The 24,653-nt window shown below is 44.1% G+C and overlaps 1 protein-coding gene across 1 annotated transcript in view; it reads left to right on the top strand.

The window, feature by feature from the left end:
- Positions 1–24,653, top strand: part of CIBAR1 (CBY1 interacting BAR domain containing 1) — a 276,006-nt gene that overhangs the window by 199,628 nt on the left and 51,725 nt on the right. The window lies entirely within an intron of this gene.

Raw genomic sequence — 24,653 nt, 5'->3', positions numbered from 1 at the left:
TTCTCACCATGTCAAAGCCATCCAGTGATTTTAAGCGGTGCACTCGGTGCAGCAGGACTATATCAATCACTGATCCACATAATTGGTGTCTTCAGTGTCTTGGTTCTGTTCACTGTCCACTTTCTTTTAAACACTGCTCTTTTTTGAAGATCACTGAAGACTAGACGGCTCCAATTCGACAAAATTTTTCCATCGACTTCAGGAGCATTGATATTGGGAACATCAACAACACTGAGAATGACTGCAACTTCTGATGCTGATACGCATAAAACTCCTCCGGCATTGAAGACGATACCGGCTTTGATACCTCGCTCGGCATTGGCATCTTGCCATAAGGATCATCTGCTTAAAAGGCTAAGAAGCATAAAAATACTTCTCCATCCAGGCAATTCATCACATATATCTTCACACTAATCTTTAAATAAGCAGGTTATAAACATTCCTTCAAAGGGCTTTCAGATATATAAGCTTACTGATCCAAGCACAGAGTAATATGGATCTACTGCTCATCCTCATTAGTCCTCGAGTACTTTTAAAAAAAATTTTAAGCATAATTTTCTTTCATAGTCGAATAAGATAACTTCAATCGTTTAAATATGAAATGATATACTTCAGCTTTTTTATAAACTGTGATATTACAGCATTTTTTTCATATTCAAATCCTTCAACATAACATAATGTTTTACCCTATCTGCTGTATCAGGAAGGCACAATGCAAAAAAATGTTTATGTCCCACTAGTGTATCATACAAAACTCTTCAATCTTAAAAAAATTGCTAAAACTCATTATAGTTTCTTACCGCTACTCTGCTCATTCATACATTTCCCAGAATTATAATGTCGTCTGACGACAGTATTTAAAGTTTCAAGTTAAACCAATCTCCAGCCAGTGACGTTGGTGTTTAAAGAGCCAAATCATGATCTTACAGGCGTCGGCATTAGAAATTCTTAAACCACTAATCCGTAGCCTCCCTCCATTAACTGACGCTTGAGATTAATCAGTTTCATTTCTCAAATCAATGATATCTAGTCCAGCTCTTCATTAAGTTCATTCAGAGCAACAGTATTTAATTAAAATATCCAGTGCTGCTCTCTATATTTAAGTTTTTGTTTATAATTTCCACCCACATTTTAGACAGCAAATAATCCAACATTTGAGATCCAGTATTTCATGACCTGCTTCTAATCAATGTCGTACCAGTGGTGCAGCAATTTTGCTTGACTTCTTTGAAGGTGTGAATAAACATGTGGATAAAGGTGAGCCGGTTGTTACAGTGTATCTAGATTTTCAGAAAGCTTTTGAAAAAGTTCCTCACGAGAGGCTCCTGAGAAAATTAAAGTGTCATGGGATAGGTGGCAAAGTTCAGTTGTGGATTAGGAATTGGTTTTCGGATAGAAAACAGAGGATAGGATTAAATGGTCATTTTTCTCAATGGAGGAGAGTAAACAGTGCAGTTCCGCAGGGGTCTACTAGGACCGGTGCTATTTAACTTATTTATAAATAATCTGGAAATTGGAATGACGAGTGAAGTGATTAAATTTTCATATGGCACTAAACTGTTAAAACATATGCAAATTGTGAAAAATTTGCAGGTGAACCTTAGGTAGTTGGAAGACTGGGCGTCCAAATGGCAGATGAAATTTAATGTGGACAAATGCAAAGTGATACACTTTGGGAATAATAACCTGAATCACAGTTACCAGATGCTAGGGTCCACCTTGGGGATTAGTGCCCAAGAAAAGGATCTGGGTATCATCGTAGACAATACGATGAAATCCTCTGCCCAATGTGCGGTGGCCAAAAAAGTAAACAGGATGCTGAGAATTATTTTAAAAGGGATGGTTACAAGACTAAGAATGTTATAATGCCCCCTGTATTGTGCCATGGTGCAACACAGCTGGAGTATTGCGTTCAATTCTGGTCTCCTTATCTCAAGAAAGATATAGTGGTGCTAGAAAAGGTTCAAAGAAGAGCGACCAAGATGATAAAGGGGATGGAACTCCTCTCATTTGAGGAAAGACTAAATCGGTTAGGGCTCTTCAGCTTGGAAAAGAGACGGCTGGGGGGAGATATGATTTAAGTCTACAAAATCCTGAGTGGAGTAGAACAGGTACAAGTGGATTGATTTTTCACGCCGTCAAAAATTACAAAGACATGGGGAAATTCAATGAAGTTACAGGGAAATACTTTTAAAACCAATAGGTGGAAATTTTTTTTCACTCTGAGAATAGTTAAGCTCTGGAACGCATTTCCAGAGGTTGTGAGTAAGAGTGGATAGCATTGCTGGTGCTAAGAAAGGTTTGGACAAGTTCCTGGAGGAAAAGTCCATAGTCTGTTATTGAGAAAGACATGGTGGAAGCTACGGCTTGCCCTAGAATGGTAGCATGGATTATCCCAGGACAAGCAGGCAGCCTATTCTCAACATGTGGGTGACGTCATCCACGGAGCCTAGATGTGGACAGCTTCACAAGCAGACTTGCTTGAAGAACTTTTAGAAAGTTTGTGACTGCCGTACCGCCCATGCACGAGTGCCTTCCCTCCAGAAAAAGGGCTCATGTCTCCTCAGTTCTCCACGGAGCCGAGAAATCCTATTTCGCCACTCTACGCTAGACTCAGTTCTACTTCGTGCCGTCTCTCACCACTGCTTGTGTTTTATTTTTTACAGGGTCACTATGTTTCTTTGCGTGTTTTCATTTTTAAAAAAAAAACCAACAAAAAACGTAATTTTATTTTTCTTTTGTGTCACGGCAGGGCCTGCCTTGCAGCCTCAGCCTGTGAGCTTCGATCTCGCTGAGGCTATTTTTCTATTTATATCCCAACCGGTCACATGCTTCAAGAAGTGTAGCTGTTGCCAGTGTGCGATCTCCCTCACTGACCCACATAGGTAGTATGTTTGGTGTTTGGGACCTGACCATCATCCAGAGTCGTGTGCTTGCTGTGCTACCCTTCAACCTCGGGCCATCAAACGTCGTCAAGTTCAGGTGGAGAAACTCTTTGGCAGTATGGATCCACTTACCCCGGTCTCGACCTCAAATCCAGTCAAGCTTCTCACAGGGGTTCCGCCTTCTGCCTCGGCCTTAATCAAACCCTCCTCGTTTGACGGGTCCTCGTCCTCGGGCAAATCTGCTAAGTCTTCTCCTGGTATCAGCAGTGGTTATCAAGCTGCCCAAGAAGCATGTCTCAAAGTTGAAGAGTCATTCTTCCTCCTCTTCCTCGGAGACTACAGCCACGCCAAATGTACCAGATCCTCAAGTCTCGGTGTCACATTTGGAGGCTATGATCCAGCCCATTTTGGATAGGCAGTTTGGTAATATGCTTACATAGTAACATAGTAGATGACGGCAGATAAAGACCCGAATGGTCCATCCAGTCTGCCCAACCTGATTCAATTTAAATTTTTTAAATTTTTTCTTTTTAGCTATTTCTGGGCAAGAATCCAAAGCTCTACCCAGTACTGTGCTTGGGTTCCAACTGCCAAAATCTCTGTTAACCTACTCCATCCCATCTAATCCCTCCCAGCCATTGAAGCCGTCTCCAATCCATCCTTCCCCAAACGGCCATATACAGACACAGACCGTGCAAGTCTGCCCAGTACTGGCCTTAGTTCAAATTTCATATTATTTTCTGATTCTAGATCCTCTGTGTTCATCCCACGCTTCTTTAAACTCAAGTCACCGTTTTCCTGTCCACCACCTCTATCGGGAGCGCATTCCAGGCATCCACCACCCTTTCCGTAAAGTAGAATTTCCTAACATTGCTCTTGAATCTACCATCCCTCAACCTCAAATTATGTCCGCTGGTTTTACCATTTTCCTTTCTCTGGAAAAGATTTTGTTCTACATCAATACCCTTCAAGTATTTGAATGTCTGAATCATATCTCCCCTGTCCCTCCTTTCCTCTAAGGTATACATATTCAGGGCTTCCAGTCTCTCCTCATACGTCTTCTGGCATAAGCCTGCTATCATTTTTGTCACCCTCTGGATCGCTTCAAGTCTTCTTACGTCCTTTGCCAGATACGGTCTCCAAAACTGAACACAATACTCCAAGTGGGGCCTTACCATTGACCTGTACAGGGACATCAACACCTTCTTCCTTCTACTGGCTACGCCTCTCTTTATACAGCCCAGCATCCTTCTGGCAGCAGTCACTGCCTTGTCACACTGTTTTTTCACCTTTAGATCTTCGGACACTATCACCCCAAGGTCCCTCTCCCTGTCCGTGCATATCAGCTTCTCACCTTCCAGCATATACGGTTCCTTCTGATTTATTAATCCCCAAATGCATATCTCTGCATTTCTTTGCATTGAATTTTAGTTGCCAGGCATTATACCATTCCTCTAACTTTTGCAGATCCTTTTTCATATTTTCCACTCCCTCTTCGGTGTCTACTCTGTTACAGATCTTGGTATCATCTACAAAAAGGCACACTTTTCCTTCTAACCGTTCAGCAATGTCACTCACAAACATATTGAACAGGATCGGCCCCAGCACCGAACCCTGAGGAACTCCACTACTCACCTTTCCTTCCTCTGAGCAACTTCCATTAACCACCACCCTCTTCTGTCCGACAGCCAGTTTGTAACCCAGTTCAGCCCTTCAAGTTTGTTCAACAGCCTCCTATGAGGAACCATATCAAAGGCCTTTGCTGAAATCTAAGTAAATTATATCTAGCATATGTCCTCAATCCAGCTCTCTGGTCACCCAATCAAAAAATTCAATCAGGTTTGATTGGCGCGAATTACCTTTTGTAAAGCCATGTTGCTTCGGATCCTGTAACCCATTAGATTCAAGGAAGTACACTATCCTTTCTTTTAACAACATTTCCATTATTTTTCCAACAACCGAAGTGAGGCTCACCAGCCTGTAGTTTCCTGCTCCATCCCTGTGACCACTTTTGTGAATAGGTACCACATCCGCTCTCCTCCAATCCCCAGGAACCACTCCCGTCTCCAGAGATTTGTCGAACAAGTCTTTAATAGGATTCAGCAGAACTTCTCTGAGCTCCCTTAGTATCCTGGGATGGATCCCGTCTGCTCCCATCGCTTTGTCCACCTTCAGTTTTTTAAGTTGCTCATAAACACTGTCCTCCATGAACAGGGCAGAATCTACTCCATTTTCTCGTGTAACTTTGCCAGACAATCTCGGTCCTTCTCCAGGATTTTCTTCTGTGAACACAGAACAGAAGTATTTGTTTAGCATATTTGCTTTTTCTTCATCACTCTCCAAGTATCTGTTCCCAGCATCTTTTAGTTTAGCAATTCCATTTTTCATCTTCCTCCTTTCACTAATATATCTGAAAACATTTTTGTCTCCCTTTCTTACATTTTTAGCCATTTGTTCTGCCACTAGTTTGGAGAACCTCCTACCTTGACTGCTTCCTGCAGTCCAGTCTGAGCACTTAGCAGTATCACAAGGAGTCAAGTCCTTGGGAGTGCCTCAAGAGGATTCTACACTCTATGCAACGAGTCGAGTCTTTGCCAGTGTCTCATCTGGAGTATAAGCATGCTGCTCAAGGAGTCAAGTCCATGTCAGTGCCTTGAGATACCTCGACACAAGGTGCTCAGTCCCTTTTGGTGTCTCGATCTCCAGCCTCCAGCCCTCCTTCCTCGCATAAGGTGTCACCCTTTCCGAGGTACTTGCCTGGTTCGAGGAATAGTTCTCCACATCAGTTGAGGCACAGGTCCTCTTCTCGAGACCAGCCTCGTTTCTCCAGGCCTCAAGACTCTTCGAGGCCTCCAACTCTGATGTCGAAGACACCGCCTCCAGAGCCTTACACCTATGTTTCTTCTCCTACAAGGGATTCTATCCGTTCTCTCGGTGAGTCATCTATACCTGCATATTCATATCTCAGGTATCAGTACTCCAGAGAGGCTTCACCTTCGTTCTCTGCTTTGCGAGGCGCCTCGAGGTCAACCTTCCTTGGAGCCGATATCTTTTTCTTCTTTCCTACGTCAAATGAGTAAAGACCTCAATATTACTTTGGACTCTGATTCCAAATGCTCTACAGAGTATTTAGAAGAAATGGGTATGTCTCGTCCTCCTGCGGAGTCTCTTAAATTGCCCATCAATAGACTTTTTTCAAACTTTTCAGCGGAATCTTGAAACACCTTATTCCATTCCTGCTGTGCTAGGAAAGCTGGAATCTCGTTACAGGATGGTCTACTGCAAGGGCTTCGAGAAAACTGTTATCCCCTCAGTCCCTTCTCATGAAGTCTTCTCTGAAAAGGACCAATTCTGCCAAAGTTTATGCCACTGTCCCTCCTGGAAGAGAGGGCAGGACCATGGACAAGTTTGGTCGTCATTTGTATCAAAATTCTCTTATGACAACTAGAGTTTTGAATTACAATTTTGTTTTCATTTCTTATTTCAAGCATTTGGTTGATACCCTGCCTGAATTTTTCAAATATATTCCTCAACACCGTCTTCCAGAGTTTCAGCATTTCAGCATGTGATTACCTCTCTGATTCAACTCCGCATGCATCTCCTTCAATCTTCCTATGATTCATTTGAACTTTCCTTGAGGGTCACTGCCTTCTCAGTGGCAATGCGCCGGCTTGCCTGGCTCCGCACTGTAGACATGGACCCCAATCTTCAAGATCATCTGGCCAACATCTCTTGTCAGGGCAATGAATTGTTTGATGACTCCATCGAGGCAGCTACTAAACAATTGTGTGAACATGAGAAATCGTTTGCTTCCATCATTCGACCTAAGCTTAAGCCTTCTACCTCTGAAGGCTTCAGGCCTCTTCCATCTTACCAGAAGCCTTTTCCACAGAGAGCAGCTCCTCATACATGAGCGCCTCTTAAGAAACAACCACAACAGCAGCAGCAAAGGCAGCAAAAACCTCAAACTCCTGCTGCACCTAAGGCTTCTCAACCTTTTTGACCATCTAATACAGAGCATAACCTCCATCGTTCTGCCTCTGTCCTCTTCCCTTCCCATTGGAGGTCATCTCCATCATTTTTACCACTGCTTGGAGATGATTACATCAGATCTCTGGGTGCTGTCTATCCTCAAGGAAGGATACTCTTTATTTCCTTCAGATTCCACCAGATCTTCCTCCAAGAGAGTATCCTTCCAATTCATCGCAGACCCCGCTTCTTCAGGAAGCTCAAGCTCTGCTTCATCTCGGTGCCATCGAGGAAGTTCCCTTGGAACAGCAGAGCAGGGAATTTTACTCCCGTTACTTCCTATTTCCAAAGAAGACGGGCGATCTGCGCCCTATCTTGGATCTCAAAGCGCTGAACAGATTTTTAGTCAAAGAAAAATTCCAAATGTTGTCTCTGGCATCCTTATATCCCCCTTCTAGATCAGAGCGATTGGTTATGTTCTCTAGATCTCAAAGGGGCTTACACTCACATTCTCATTCATCCAGCCTGCCTCTCGACAGTTTCTCAGATTTCGGATGTGAAATCTGCATTTCCAATGCAGAGTGCTACCCTTCGGCCTGGCATCCTCTCCAAGAGTTTTCACCAAGTGCCTAGTTGTAGTAGCAGCAGCTCTGCAGAATCATGGTCTACAGGTGTTCCCATACCTGAACGACTGGCTCATCAAAGATTCAACACAACGGACTATTTGGTTCCTCCAAAGTTTGGGGTTCGAAATCAACTTTTCCAAATCCCAGCTACAGCCCTCTCAAACTCTACAGTTCATCGGAGCTGTCTTGGACACTGTACAACTCAGAGCATTCCTTCCTTAGCAGTGTCAGGATGCTCTCATTCAATTTTGTCACAAAATGTCATCCCTCACTTCACTTTCAGCGAGACACATGATGGTTCTCCTAGGTCACATAGCCTCTACAGTTCACGTGATTCCTTTTGCCAGACTTTACCTCAGAATTCCTCAGTGGACCCTGGCATCTCAGTGGGCTCAAGCTTTCGACCCACTCCCTCAACACATCAGAGTGACTCCTTCGTTGAGAGACAATCTCTCCACTGGTGGATGCTCTCTTCCAATCTTTTCTGAGGTTTACTTTTTCAAACACCCCCTCATCAGAAGGTCCTCACGACATATTCTTCGACCTATGCTTAGGGGGCTCATCTCGATTGTCTCTGTACTCAAGGCCATTGGTCCACCATGAACCGTCAGTGTCACATCAATCTGTTGGAACTCAGAGTGATCTTCAGTGCTCTCAAAGCTTTTCAGCATCTTCTTCACGACCAGGTAGTCCTCATTCGGACAGACAATCAAGTCGCCATGTACTATGTCAACAAGCAGGGAGGAACAGGATCTCTCCCTCTTTGCCAGGAAGCTCTGAAGATCTGGAATTGGGCAATCCTTCACACCACCTTCCTGAAAGCTGTCTTCATTCAAGGAGAGAAAAACTGTCTGGCGAACAAATTGAATTATCTTCTACAACCTCACGAATGGACACTCAATTCCTCGCCTCTCCATCACATTTTTTTTCAGTGGGGAACTCCTCAAATAGATCACTTTGCATTTCCTCACAACCACAAACTGCCTCAGTTCTGCTCCAGAATATATTCTCCTCATCGCCTTGAGGCAGATGCTTTTCTCCTGGAATGAGCGAATCAGTTTATATGTTCCCTCCATTCCCTCTCATTCTCAAGACACTTGTCAAACTCAAACAGGAACATGCCACCATGATTCTGATAGCTCCTCGGTGGCCCAGGCAACCTTTGTTCTCCCTTGTACTTCAACTCAGCAGCAGAGAGCCACTGCTTCTACCAGTTTTTCCCTCTCTGCTTACACAGAGTCGGGGGACTCTACATTATCCCAACCTGCAGTCTCTACACCTGACAGCTTAGTACCTCTAAATCTACTGCCACTCTACAGTTTTCTCAATCTCTACAGGACATTGTAGAGGCTTCTAGGAAGCCTACCACTAGACAGTGCTACAATCAGAAATGGACTATATTTTCTGCTTGGTGCACCATTCATCACAAGGAGTCTCAATCTACCTCCTTGTCTTCAGTTTTGGATTACCTGTTCCATTTGTCCCAGTCAGGCCTCAAATACACATGAATTCTAGTCCATCTCAATGCAATTGCTGCTTTCCATCAGCCTATCGAAGGGAAACCCCTTTCTGCTCATCCTGTGGTTTCCAGATTTATGAAAGGTCTTTTCAATGTCAAACCACCTCTCAAACTGCCTCCAGTGGTTTGGGATCTCAATGTTGTTCTTGCTCATTTGATGAAGCCTCCTTTCAAACCAATGGCTTCGTCTCATCTTAAATATCTCACTTGGAAAGTGACTTTTCTCATTGCTCTCATGTCTGCTCGTTGAATCAGTAAGCTACAAGCTTTATTTACAGACCCACATTTCACAGTATTCCATCATGACAAGGTGGTCCTCCGTACTCATCCTAAATTTTTATCTAAAGTAGTTTCAGAATTTAATCTCAATCAATCCATTGTACTTACAGTGTTTTTTCCAAAGCCTCATTCTCATCCTGGAGAAACAGCTCTTCATACTCTGGACTATAAGCGTGCTTTGGCTTTCTACTTGCAAAGTACTAAGCCACACAGATCTCCACCACAACTTTTTGTCTCCTTTGATCTAAACAAGTTGGGACATCCAATTTCCAAGCGCACCATCTGCAACTGGTTAGCTGCTTGCATCTCTTTCTGCTATGCTCAGGCTGGACTGCATCTACAGAGTCGAGTCACAGCCCATAAAGTCAAAGCCATGGCGGGCGGCATTAGTAGCTTCCTTAGATCTACACCTATTGAAGAAATCTGTAAAGCTGCCACTTGGTCCTCGGTTCATACCGTCACCTCTCATTATTGTCTGGATGCTTTTTCCAGACAGGATGACCATTTCAGTCAGGAAGTGTTACAAAATTTATTATTCTGAATTGCCAACACTCCCACCATCTCATTCTGGTTAGCATGGATGTCACCCACATGTTGAGAATAGGCTGCCTGCTTGTCCTGGGATAAAGCACAATTATTTACCGTAACAGGTGTTATCCAGAAGACAGCAGGCAGCTATTCTCACAACCCACCCACCTCCCCTGGTTGGCTTCTCTGCTAGCTATCTGAACTGAGGAGACGCGCGCCCTGCATCTAGCAGGAAGGTACTCGCACCTGCGTGGTGCGGCAGTCGCGAATTTTCTAAAAGTTCTTCAAGCAAGTCTGCTTGTGAAGCTGTCCGCATCCAGGCTCCGTGGATGACGTCACCCACATGTCCTTGGATAACACCTGCTATGGTAAGTAACTGTGCTATATTGCTACTCCTTGGGTTTTGGTCAGGTACTAGTGACATGGATTGGTGACCGTGAGAACGGGCTACTGGACCATTGGTCTGACCCAGTAAGGCTGTTCTTATATTCATTCAATCATATTCTTATTGGTCTAGTAGTTCGACCTATATATATTAGCTGGAAAGGACATATAATCGTATAAACTACAAAGGAGGAATTACAGTTGACGTTCCCCCGTGCTCTCATTGCATGTTAGGATTGGGGGATATTCCGTTCTGATCCTTGGATTTGTAGAGTTGCAACAGGAGTCACAACTCCGATGACATAGCTATTTCTGGGAAAGATCGGCAGTTGCCCTCCTATATGTTAATAATTATCCAACTGTTCTTTGACGTTTATAAGTAAACAAAGGCAGTTCCATTTTCATAGATAGTATATTCAAAATATGCCAATCGTGTTTAAAAACTTTTAATATCCTGACCCAATCTGGAGTATGGTAGGACACAAACTAATGTGTCCCATAAATCCCCTGATTCCCTTCTTCCATATTGGAGTAGCAACTCTCTATGTGCAAATCTTGCCCGGAGGTAGGCTTTCCTAATCATATATAAAGGATACCCACTCTCCAGCATTTGGCTTTTCAGCTCCAGTGCTTGAATTTTAAAAGATTGTATATTGGTGCAAATTATTCTCAGGCACAAAAATTGCTTAATTGGTAGGTTTTCTTTCAACCATCCAGGCATGCATCAGCATCCTCTTGGGTGTCAACACCATCGATGTACTCTTAAGTGTTGGCACACAGAGGCACACTGTCCTTTACAAATTCTGTCTCCTCAAAGGCATGTCTCATTATCAATGTCACCAACGCCTAGACTCCCTGTGGCACCTACTGTACTTACCACCATTGTACCAGTGATCTTTCTGCAATAGCAAATAAAAGGAGATTGAAAAAACGGGAGTTGACTAACATGCTGTGGAATCAAGCAACTCAAAACCCTGTGATGATACAACTGGTATCAGACCAAGCATCGACCTATACAGGCCTCAAGGACTAGATCTCGCATTCCCCATCAATATCGGCCAAAATCAGGTTGAACATCCAGACGTCATAGCACTTCTTCAATATCAGATCATCACTGAAAAAGATCTTAGAAGTACCTGACACTCTTCTTGATATCAGTCTGTACACACCCTTAACTCAACATCATTCTTGACCATGTCCGTCTTGACGCTTTCCATCCCCACAGGGCATTGAGGAATATGACTCGTCAAATTATTCTTCTGGATGCTAGGAGCTCTCAGCTGATGAGTCATATGGGATCTCTTCAGACCCATCTCCACCAGCACCTAGAAGGAGATCACCACCAGAGAGTCTCTCATTCACCAAGTTTATATGACAGATGGGTCAAGATCTGCCAATCAAACTTGAGTCAGAATCTGAGCCTAAAACTGAACTCTATGAGACCCTGGATTATGAGCAAATTCCAAGGGACTGTCGCAAGCTCCTATTTCACACCATGGTCTGAAGAAACTAGATTCTCTGTAGAGTTTAGTCGTGCCCAGGTTTTGATAAGCTGCAGCTCCAGCACCATTCTGTCCACGTGGAGCCTGCATTCAAGAAATTTACTAGTTCAAGAACCTATGCCAGCACCCGTCCAGGAAGGAAGGGATGCACATTGGATAAGTTTGGTCAGAGGCACTTTTACAGTTCCATACTCTCTATTAGAATATTGAGCAATAATTTCTATATGACTTTTTACATAGTCATTGGTGCAACAACTACTGATCTCAGCAACAAACTACAATACCTTCAGGAGGGAAATAAAAACCAGGCTATTCAAGAAATATATCAAGACAAACTCATGATATAACCAATAACCTCACTCCTTCACCAGACTCTAAGGGCTCCTTTTACAAAGGTGCACTAGTGATTTTAGCGTGCACTAAAATGCCGCACGTGCTAGCCGTTACCACCTCCTTTTAAGCAGGTGATAGTTTTTTGGCTAGCGTACGCGCTAAAAATGCTAGGTATGGGGTTAGGCACTTTCTTCTTGGCTTGGGTACAAGCGTTTTATAGGGCCCAAATGCAAATATTAGGATTAATGGGGGGTATACTGATTTTTTTTCCATAGCTAGAGGAACTCGACAGGGTTGTCCCTTGTCTCCCCTTTTATTTGCTCTCTCTGTGGAACCTCTGGCTATTCCTATTCGGGAACATGTGGGGGTGAGGGTTGGTGATCTGGAGCATCGTATAGCCTTGTTTACCGATGATGTTTTGTTGTATGTACGCGACCTGCTGATTCTTGTTGATCTTTTCTCTGAGTATAGGAAGGAATCGGGGTTCACAGTGAACTTGGATAAATCTGAGATTCTGGGTGTTACTTTGGACAAGGTGGATATACAACAGCTGTCTGCTCGGTTCCCCTTTCAGTGGGCTCCGGGGGTAATTAGGTAATTGGGGATCCGCTTGCCCATAGATTTAACCCAACTGTATGCGGTGAACTATGATAAGATTGTTCAACAGATATTCAAAGATGGAATGGTTTATGGTTGTCGTGGTGGGGTAGAATTGCAGTTAGAAAAATGAATGTTTTACCCCGCTTGCTTTTTCTGTTCCAAACCTTACTGATTCCAGTCCCATCTTTGGTTTTGAAACAGTTACACGCTCTGTTTTTTAGGTTTATCTGGCAGGGGAGACCCCCTCGTCTTTCTAGGCAAGCATTGTGGACCGTGTGGTCGTGTGGGGGGCGTTCTGTGCCTAATCTGTTTTGGTATTTCCGGGCTGCTCAACTATGGTTTTTATTGGATTGGGAGATAGCAGATTCTAAAATTGTGGTGTGTATGGAGCAACATTTAGTGGATCCTCATTGCTTGAAGTATTGGCTTTGGTCTTCTTCCCCTGGTGGCGTATCTTTGGAGGGTCGGGGGAATCCATTCTTGGCTCATCTTTTGCAGTTGTGGTGTGACACTCGAAGGCGTTGGGGAAACGGGGTAGTTCATCAATTTTTGGTGCTATACGTGAGGAACCACAGTTCCCTGTTGTCAGGAGAGTCGGACTTTTGAGCGGTGGGCACACTCTGATTTGCTTACATTTCGAGATGTTCTACATAAGGGGCTCCCAAATTCGCCATTTTGTTAGATCCAGGGGTTGGGATAGGGGGTCCTTTTGCTCTTTTGATCCTTTTGCACACATGTGGTTCACTCTTCGGGGTCTTCCTAAACCTATCTCGGTTCTGTACCAATATTTTCCGGGCTCCTTCCCTTTTCCATCTACCTACCAAAGGGCCTGGGAATTGGATTTGAGCTGTACTTTTTCCGAACGGGAGTGGACCGCGATTTGTACTGAGGTGGGAAAGGCATCTTCCTGTGTTCTTATCCAGGAAAATGCTTATAAGCCAGGTGGTATTTCACTCCGGTGCGTTTGCACCGAATGTTTCCAGGCTTTGTGCTGGAGATGTGTGGTGGACTCGAGGACCTTTTTACATATTTGGTGGGAATGCTCTGTATTGAAACCTTTTTGGAAACAAGGGGTGAGCTGTCTGTCCCAGCTGCTACAAATCCTTCTGCCTCTTACTCCACAGGGTTGTTTACTAGGCCTTTATAATGTGTGCTTACATACCTGGCAAACTAAACTTAGACGATGGGGTTTGGCTGCGGCTAAATGCTTGATTGCCGACCATTGGAAATAGCTGGCTGCACCTACCAAGTTGGACTTTAAAACTTCGGACCATTAGTACTATGTAACTTTCCATTGAAAAACAGCACGGCTATTATTATACATATACCCGGACTTTGTCTTTGATTATGGACAAAGTAGACTTATTGCTTTAACCCTTTCAGGACCAAGGGACATATTTGTCCCATAACTTTAAAATCCTATAAATTTTGATTGGGATAGTCTACAGTTCTAAATTTGATATGTACGGATTCCATATGATACTGCCTTTATGTAAACAAACTGGTTCCGACATTCATTCATTAGCGTCGTTGCCAGATTGACGAGAAGATTCACTTGCCACACTGTCCATAAGCCAGAAGTGTGATTTTTTTTTTTTTAAAATAATGATATTTCACAAAAAAAATCAATTTTTTGGCATCTGCAAGCCCTTTTTACCATAAAAATGTCGTCAAAACCACAAAAATTGGCCTACGATCCTTATGGTCCTGAAAGGGTTAAGCTTACCTATGTGGGTTGGGGGAGAGGAGGGGTGCTTTTGATAGGGGTGCACTCCTGAAGAAACAACAGGAGGTCACTCCTTGGTGTGTTTAGGGTTTTGAGGTTTGGGGAGGGGATGTGGGGTTCTGTTTGAGGGTAGGTATCATGCCTATTGTTGTACTGGGGGTTTTGTTTCCTGTGTTTCTTGTTCTCTTGATTGTTCCCCGATTTTATTGCTGTTTTGTATTCATGATGTCATTGATATCCACATTTCTGTTTTATATTTAAAAAATTTTCAATAAACATTTAATGATAAAAAAAAAATATGCTAGCATACCTTTGTAAAAGGAGCCCTAAATGTTCCAACCAGTAGCTTTCCTGTAATCTTCTGGATATGACCAGAATCTTATCTCATCTCTAAAATTGAAAGGGATAGATTCCGTACGAACGTAAGGAAGTTCTTCTTCACCCAGAGAGTGGTAGAAAACTGGAACGTTCTTCCGGAATCTGTCATAGGTGATTCCCTGTCCAGGGATTCAAGACAAAGTTAGACAAGTTCCTGCTGAACCAGAAAGTACGCAGGTAGGGTTAGTCTCAGGGCGCTGGTCGTTGACCAGAGGTCCGCCACGTGAGCAGACTGCTGGGCATGATGGACCGCTGGTCTGACCCAGCAGCGGTGATTCTTATGTTCTTTTTTTTGTAATCTGCTTAGAACCGCAAAGTATTGGCGGAATAAAAGAAACTAATGTAATGTAACTATCCCAGTTTGAGCGGTACCTTTCGCATGACCAACACTACACTTTTCAATATCTCATTAATAATCTGGAAACAAGAAAATATATGGTTAAGTCAGTATTTGACACCTTTGATGTCACTTCTAAAGCAGTGTTTATCCAAGGACAAGCAGGCAGCCTATTCTCACATGTGGGTGACGTCATCCACGGAGCCCGGATGCAGACTTGCTTGGAGAAACTTAGAAGTTTTGAGTCTGCCGCACCACGCATGCGCAAGTGCCTTCTCGCCCAACACAGGGTGAGTCTCCTCAGTTCTCAGTTTTCGGCGGAGCCGAAAAATCTGTACTTTGATGTTCTGCGCTGAACTTCGTTCGCTTCGTGCCTTCTCTCACCGTGGTTTGTGTTCTTTTTAGTCGCGAATCGCTGTGTTCCTTTTTTCTTTTACATTAAAAAAAGACTTTATTTTATTTTTCTTCTTCGACTGACTGGTGGGGCAACCTGCGGGTTTTGACTTCGCAGCGGCTATCTTCCCTCCTATGTCCCGGTCTATAATGGGCTTCAAGAAATGTCAGGAAGTTCTGTTTCACACATCGAGTGGTGAACGCTTGGAATGCTCTCCCGAAGGAGGTTGTGACGGAGACTACCATTCTGGGATTCAAGCGCAAGTTGGATGCACACCTTCTTGCAAATCACATTGAGGGATACGGGTAATCAAGGTCTCCATCAGGGAGCACCTAGCTTGGCCTCCGCGTGTGCTGGTCGCCGGACTAGATGGACCTAAGGTCTGATCCGGTGAAGGCGTTTCTTATGTTCTTATGTTAAGAAGTGTAGCCTGTGCCAGGCGCGTGCAATTTCTGTCAGGGACCAACACAGCTGGTGCCTCAGACCAGACCATAGTCCTAAGTCGTGTGAGCGCTCTGCTACTCTTCAACCTTGAGCCCTTAAACGTCCTCGGGTTTTAGTGGAAAAACTCTTCAGGATGGACTCTTTCAGTGACACCCTCGACCTTGAGTGCTGCCTCGGTCCCACCTTCCAGCGAGGGTCCTCCTGCTTCCACGACTCCAACCTCGAGTCTCATCAGACCGTCCTTGTTTGGATTGTCTTTAGCCTCAAGTACACCTGCATTATCTTCCCCTGAGCTCCCCTCAGGTCAGATACCTAAGCAGAAGGTTCAGGCGGTGGTCCTCAAGCTCCCCAAGACCTCCAAGTCGAAGCACATCTCCACTGCCGCCTTGGAGCCTATAGCCTCAGCAAGTGGTCCGGTTTCAGACGCGGATCCACATTTGCAGGCTTCTCTCCAGATCATGTTGGAGCAGCAGTTTGTTCAATTACTGAGCAAATATGGTTGTGCCTCGACAATGCCTCTTGTAATCCAGTCTCCCATGAGATTGAGTCCCTGCTTGTGCCGCGAGCTGAAGCTTCACACTCTATGCAAGGAGCAGAGTCTTTGCGAGTGTCTCGACATGAATCCACACACTCTATAAAAGGAGAAGAGTTTTTGGTAGTGCTTCAAGATTTCTCGATCCAAACCACTGAGTTTCGATCTACAGCTTCTAACCCTATTCATTCACCAGCAGCATTGCCTGTTTCCATACATAGGGCGAAGACTCCTCGATCTTACTTCCAGACACCACTCTCATCATTGATCGAGGCCCTCATCGAGGCGCAGGTCCTCTTCCGAAGAGCAGCCTTCCTCGTCCAGCCCTCTTTCCAGCCCTTCGAGACCTCCAACTCCTCGTTCGAGGTCACCACTTCAAACCCAGAGGAATCAGCTGCTTCCCTTGCCTCCTCAACTCTCCATATTCTTTGGATTGCCACTTTTCCAGAGAGGCTTCACCTTCGTTCTCCCCTCGAAGCGCCTCGAGGTCATCGAGTCCCTCTCGAGGCAGGGCCCTGGCGGATCAGCTATCTTCTCTTCCTTCCTTCTTCGGATGGCTGATCACCTGGAAATTCTGTTAGATGCTGGTTCTAAATACTCTAAGGAGTATCTAGAGCAGGGCTGCCCAAGTCCGGTCCTTGAGATTTACTGGCAGGCCAGGTTTTCAGGATATCCACAATGAATATGCATGAGAGAGATTTGCCTGCACTGTCTTCTTGGTATGCAAATCTCTCTCATGCATATTCATTGTGGATATCCTGAAAACCTGGCCTGCCAGTAGATCTCGAGGACCGGACTTGGGCAGCCCTGATCTAGAGGTAATGCATCTGCCTCAACCTCCTGCAGAGTCACTTAAGCTCCCTCTTAACCGGCTTTTGTCTCAAACTTTCAAACGATGTCTGGAGACTCCTTATGCTATACCTGCTTTTCCAGACAAGTTGGACTCAAGGTATAGAATTCTACATTGCAAAGGGTTTGAGAATTCACAGTTATCTCACCAATCCCTCCTTGTGGAATCCTCGTTAAAAAGAGCCCATCCTTCCAGGGTCTATGCTACAGTTCCTCCTGGAAGAGAGAGTAAAAGCATGGACAAGTTTGGACGTCGTCTTTATCAAAATGCTATGATGTCCTCTAAAGTCCTCAACTACAATTTTGTCTTCGTTACTTATCTCAAGTTCCTCATTGATATTCTTCCAGGCTTTCTGAAGAACCTGAATCAACATAGGCATTTCGAGTTCCAAGAAGTCACTGCTACTCTGTCACAACTCAGATTACATCTTCTCCAATCATCTTTTGATGCCTTTGAACTGTCTGCTAGGGCCACTGCTTTCTCTATAGCGATACGCCACTTGGCCTGGCTTTGCACCATTGACATAGACCCTAATCTTCGGGACCATCTGGCTAACATTCCTTGTGCGGGCAATGGCCTCTTTGGTGAATCCATAGAGGCTGCCGCTAAGAAATTGTCTGAACATGAACAATCTTTTGTTTCCATTGTCAGACCAAAGCCAAAGCCAGCTCCTGCAAAATCTTCATGCCTCAGCCTTCTGCTGCGCCTAAGGCGGTACAGCCCTCTTGACTGTTTAATCAGACCTCTGGGTGCTGTTAATACTCAGGTAAGGATACTCTCTTCATTTCACTCAGGTTCCACCAGAGCTTCCTGCAAGAGAGTATCTTTCCAATCCATCCCAGACCGCCCTTCTTCTTCAGGAAGCTTAAGCACTGCTTTGTCTCCGTGCCATCGAAGAAGTTCCTCTAGAACAGGGGGTTTTACTCCCATTACTTCCTAGTTCCGAAGAAGACGGGTGATCTGCGACCCATTCTGGATCTCAGGACTCTCAACAAATTTTTACTCAAAGAAAAATTTTACATGTTGTCCCTGGCATCCCTTTACCCCCTTATAGATCAGAACGATTGGTTATGTTCTCTAAATCTCAAGGAGGCTTACACTCGCATCCCCATTCATCCGACCTCCCATCAGTACCTCAGATTTCGGGTGGGGAATTTGCATTACCAATACAGAGTGCTACCCTTTAGCCTGGCTTCATCTCCCAGAGAGTTCACCAAGTGCCTGGCAGTGGTAGCAGCAGCTCTAAGAAACCATGGTCTTCAGGTGTTTCCCTACCTAGACGATTGGCTCATCAAAGATTCCACATCTCAGGGGGTTATTGTAGCGACCCAATGGACTACGTTGTTCCTACAAAGCTTGGGATTCGAAATCAACTTCCCCAAATCCCAACTTCAGCCCTCTCAGAATCGGAGCTGTTCTAGACACTATCCAACTCAGAGCATTCCTTTCTCAACAACGTCTGGATGCTCTTCTTCAACTTTGTCACGCAGTGTCTTCCCGCTCTTCAATCTCAATAAGACACATGATGCTACTCCTAGGTCACATGGCCTCCACTGTGCACGTGACTCCTTTTGCCAGACTTCACCTCAGAATTCCTCAGTGGACCCTGGCATCTCAGTGGACGTAGGCTTGCGAACCACTCTCTCAACACATTACAGTCACTCCTTTGTTGAGACATTCTCTCCGCTGGTGGATGCTGTCTTTAAATCTCTCCAGAGGCTTGCTGTTTCAAACTCCCCCTCATCAGAAGGTCCTCATGACAGATTCCTCGACCTACACTTGGGGGGGCTCATCTCGATGGTCTCCGTACTCAAGGCCACTGGACCAGTACGGATCGTCAGTGTCACATCAATCTGTTGGAACTCAGAGCGATCTTCAATGCTCTCAAAGCTTTTCAACATCTTCTTCACGACCAGGTAGTTCTCATTCGGACGGACAACCAAGTCACCATGTACTATGTCAACAAACAGGGAGGGACGGGTTCTCTCTCCCTTTGTCAAGAAGCTCTGAAGGTTTGGGGCTGGTCAATCATCCACAACACCTTCCTGAAAGCTGTCTACATTTAAGGGGCGAAAAACTTTTGTCAGACAAATTGAGTCGTCTTCTGCAACCTCACGAATGGTCACTCCATTCCTCGCCCCTTCATCACATTTTTGCACAGTGGGAATGCCTCAGATAGATCTCTTTGCAGCTCCCCACAACCACAAACTGCCTCAGTTCTGCTCCAGGATATATTCTCCTCATCGCCTCGAGGCAGATGCTTTTCTGTTGGAATGGACAAATCTCTTCCTGTATGCATTCCCTCCATTCCCTCTCATTCTCAAGACTCTTGTCAAGTTGAAGAACGATCATGCCACCATGATTCTGATAGCTACTCGGTAGCCCAGGCAACCTTTGTTCTCCCTTCTACTTCAACTCAGCAGCAGGGAGCCATACCTTCTACCAGTTTTTCCGTCTCTACTTACACAGAGTCAAGGATCACTACTTTATCCCAACCTGCAGCCTCTGCACCTGACAGCTTGGTACCTTTAAACATAACTCCTCTTCAGTTTTCTCAACCTATAAGAGACATTTTAGAGGCTTCCAGAAAGCCTACCACTAGACAATGCAACCCCCCAAAATGGACTAGATTTTCTACATGGTGCATCTCTCATGATAAACTCAAGATTCCTCCTTATCTTCTGCTCTAGATGATCTTTTGCACTTATCCACCTCTGGCCTCAAGTCTACATCCATTCGAGTCCATCTTAGTGCAATTGCTGCTTTCCACCAGCCTATTGAAGGGAAACCTCTCTCTGCGCATCCGGTGGTTTCCAAATTCATGAAAGGACTTTTCAATGTCAAACCGCCTCCAGTGGTTTGGGTTCTCAATGTTGTTCTTGCTCAATTGATTAAGCCTCCATTTGAACCAATGTTTACGGCTCATCTGAAATATCTCACTTGGAAAGTGGTGTTTCTCATTGCCCTCACATCTGCTCAAAGAGTCTGTGAACTGCAAGCTTTAATTGCTGATCCACCTTTCACTGTTTTCCATCATGACAAGGTGGTCCTTCGTATTCATCCTAAATTCTTGCCTAAAGTGGTTTCAGAATTTCATCTCAACCAATCCTTTGTACTTCCAGTGTTTTTTCCAAGGCCTCATTCTCACCCTGGAGAATCAGCTCTTCATACTCTGGACTGTAAATGTGCTTTGTCCTTCTTCTATTTAGAACGCACCAAACCACCCAGATCTGCTCCTCAACTTTTTGTCTCCTTCGATCCGAACAAGTTGGGACATCCAATTTCTAAGCGTACCATCTCCAACTGGATGGCTGCTTGTTTCTCTTTCTGCTATGCCCAGGCTGTGCTGCATCTACAGAGTCGAGTCACAGCCCACAATGTCAGAGCCATGGCGGCTTCAGTAGGCTTTCCTCAGATCCACTCCTATTGAGGAAATTTGCAAAGCTACCAGCTGGTCCTCGGTTCATACTTTCACCTCTCGCTATTGTCTAGATGTTTTCTCCAGACGGGATGGCCATTTTGGCCAGAGAGTATTACAAAATTTATTCTCCTAAGTTGCTAACACTCCCACTATCTCATTTTTGTTATCTTGGAGGTCTCCCACATGTGAGAATAAGCTGCCTGTTTGGCTTGGGATAAAGCACAGTTACTTACCGTAACAGTTGTTATCCCAGGACAAGAAGGCACCATATTCTCTACATGTGGGTGACGTCATCTATGGAGCCCCCTAGCAGACATTCTCGCAAGCAGACTTGCTTGAAGATATTCAAGCTTGCGAGTGTACCACGCATGCACGAGTGCCCCTCCCATCCGACTCAGGGCATGTGTCTCCTCAGCGTGGCCTTAGTTCTAAGTTTTCCGCGGAGCCAGAAGCCTGCTCCCTTGCTCTGCGCGAATTCGTAGTGCCTCCTTGCACCGCAGCTTGCTTTATTGTTTTCGGGTGAGTCGCTGTGCGGTGTGTCTTTGTCTTGTTCAAAAAAAAAACCCAAAACTTTTCAATTTGTACTTTTTTTCGACCGGGCTACCGGTTTTTGTCAGGCCGCCTGGCCTCACAGGGCCGTGGTTTTATTTTCTCCATCACCGACCCCCATCGTTGATGTGTGGAGTGCCTTGGGGCTGATCATCGCACCGAGTCTTGCCCGCATTGTGCTACTGTCCAACCGCGAGCTCTTCGTTGGCTAGTGGCCAAAATCCTCCAACTTTTTGGCCCCATGGAAACAGCGGGGACAGCCTTGGCCCCCCGACAGTGGGGGCCCCGGCTTTGAAGGCCTCGACCTTGGTGAAATCGACTTCGACCTCAAAGGCCCCGACTTAGGCTCCTCCTGCCACCCCGGCCTCAGGTTAGTCTCCTCTTCCTTCCGCAGGAGTGCCGGCAAAGAAGCCTCCCTCGGATTCTCATGCGAGTGCCACAGAGCAGCGTCTTGGGGAGCAAAAAGAGTCAGTACAGGCATTACAGGCTCTGGCCACGGAAACGCAGACTGATTTGTTAGTGTGTGTGACTAGGGTGGAGGATCTTGAAAACAGATCCCAAAGAAATAACATTAGAATCCGGGGGGTCCCTGATACTGAACCATACATAGACGCAGCACAGATGGTAAAGGACATTTATATCTATGTGTTGGCAGGAGCTCAAGAGGGGGCCCAGGAATCTATGCATTTAGCAGCAACTAAGATAGATCGAGCATTGAGCCCGCAGCGAGGGGAAGCCCCGAGGGATATTATAGCCTGTTTCCATGATTTCCCTGAGTAAGTGCGGCTTGTGCAAAAGGCACGCAGGAGGGGTCCTATCGAGTAGAATAATTGCAAGGTGGAGATATTCCAGGATCTTTCATCCATCACCTTACAACCCCGGTGGGAGTTTCGACCGGTGTTGGCTGTCTTGAAGCAACACAATATTAAGTATTGCTGGCTGTTTTCATTTGGATTGCTATTGACTGTTAATGAATCCCATAAAAAGGTCACCGTGGTGGCGGAGGCGTGGAAGCTCTTGAAAAAAGAAAGTAACACCTGCTATGGAGGAGCATCGGAAAGCAGTTGAGTCCACGCTGGAGAAGTTTCAATGGCAAACAGTGGGCTGGGGGCTGCATTCGAAGGGAGCCACGCTGGGAGTGGAGCGGAAAGCTCAGAAATCTGGAGCTTCTCGAGAAGACACATGCAGAGACTTGTTCTATTGCTGTCTGGTGGCAGGCTTATAGTTGCTCTTAATATATGGGGCAGGGGATAGTGTTCTTCTTTGTGTGTTTGAATGGATAAATGGATGGAATATTAGTTGGGAATGGGGGCATCTGTGTCTGTTCTGGGGAGGGGAAGTAGTGGGGCATGTATGAGGTGGGATTTGTGTGGAGGGGGTTTGTGTGTTTGACTTTTGCGCTATGGGGGTTGGGGGACATTTCCTGAAGTCTTGGAGGGAGGTAGAATTCAAGTTTATCAAGTTTATTATAATATTTGATTAATAGCTTATTCCGAATTCTAAGCGATGTACAAAGTGATAAAATTACAAAATATAGGAAGACAAACATAAAAGAGATGTACTATAACTACTAATACATTGTAGTAAATAAAATTACAAACATAAACGACAAGTTTCATAACTACTAATACATAATAGTAAATTAAATTACACATACATTAATCAAAACATAGGGAAAACTCGGGATGAAATACAATCTAGTTATAAAAGTAGAACAATTAAGGTTAAAAACAATAGGAAGGGGAATAAAAAACAATCAAAGTAGTTAAAATGGATTAAGAGCCAAAAGCAGTTCAATTAAACATTGAATGCATCTTGAAAAAGAAGACTCTTTAGTTTGCTCTTAAATTTTTCAAGATTCTTTTCATCTCTCAGATGAATTGGAAGAGAATTCCAGGATTGGGGAGCCGTAACAGAAAAAATAGTCTGCCGCCGCGTATTAATAACTTTAAGAGAAGGGATGACCAACAAATTTTGGTCACTTGACCTCAAGAGTCTAGGTGATGTATATGGAATTAAAACCCTATAAATAAAGGCTGGGGTTTTAAATACCAGAGATTTAAAAGTAAGGAGGCATAGTTTATACATAATGCGGTGAGCAACATGAAGGCAATGAGCTTTCTCAAGTAGGGGAGTAACATGATCAAATTTTTTGGCTTTCGTAATGAGTTTGATTGAGGCATTCTGTATGATTTGCAGACGTCTAATTTCCTTTTGAGACAGTCCTTTGAACAGGGCGTTACAGTAGTCAATTTTAGAAATAACTAGAGAGTGAACTAAAATATTTAGAGATTTTGAACATAAGAATTTAGATATAGAACTAATTTAACGGAGTCTATAAAAAGTTGTTTTGACAACATGACTAATATGGTCATGATAAGATAATTTCTCATCAAAAATAATTCCCAAAATCCTGATTTTATGAACTAAATTCAAAGAGATGTCCTTAATAGTAATCGGGGAAGAAAGTTTAAGACAATCTTTCCAAGGAAAGAGCATAATGTTTGTTTTTTCAATGTTAAGGGCTAATCTGTGTCAAGCCATTGGTGAATTTGTTCAAGTTTTCCAGTTATGGCTGAGATTTCACAAGAATTATTGGGATCAAGAGGGTGTATAATTGAATGTAATCTGCGTAAGCAAATACGGAGAAGCCAATAGATTGACAGAGTGTCATGAGGGGTGCAAGGAAGATATTGAAAAGAAGAGGAGAAAGAATAGATCCCTGCGGGATGCCATAGGGTGCAGAAAAACTATCAGAAGATGAATTGTTAAAGAAAACAGTAGAAGAACAATTGTCAAAGTAAGATTTGAACCAAAGGAGAACCTGAACTGTGATACCAATAGAATGAAGTCTATTTAGTAAAAGGTTGTGATCGATAGTATCAAAAGCAGATGAAAGATCGATGGAAATCAAAAGAACCGATGTATGATGATTTAGATGATAAAGTATAGAAGTTGTCATGCCAATTAGTGAATGTTCGGTTGAATGATATTGTCTAAAACCCGTTTGATTTGGGTGTAAGACATTTGTATTCTCTACAAATTCTGATATTTGATTAAATACAATCTTTTCTGTCAGTTTTGCTAAGTAAGGAATATTGGCAATTGGCCTATAGTTTGATTTTTCTTCAGGGCTGATTTTATGATCTTTTATGATGGGATGAATGATTGCTTTTTTCCAAGCCAAAGGCATGATGCTTTGTTGCAGACTTTTATTAATTAAGGTCAGTATTTGTGAACCGAATATGGCAAAATATCTCTTAAGAAGAAAGGGAGGGATAGATTCAAATTGCGTTCCCTTGGTATTGATAGTTTTAATCAGAGATTCTAGCTCATGAAGACTGGGAAGATTGAATTGTGAACATTTTGAAGATAGTGATAGTCTTAAGTCCAAAGG

Source organism: Geotrypetes seraphini, chromosome 2, assembly GCF_902459505.1.
Source record: "Geotrypetes seraphini chromosome 2, aGeoSer1.1, whole genome shotgun sequence".
Lineage (NCBI taxonomy): Eukaryota > Metazoa > Chordata > Amphibia > Gymnophiona > Dermophiidae > Geotrypetes > Geotrypetes seraphini.
This window is presented reverse-complemented; position numbering and strand designations above follow the sequence as displayed.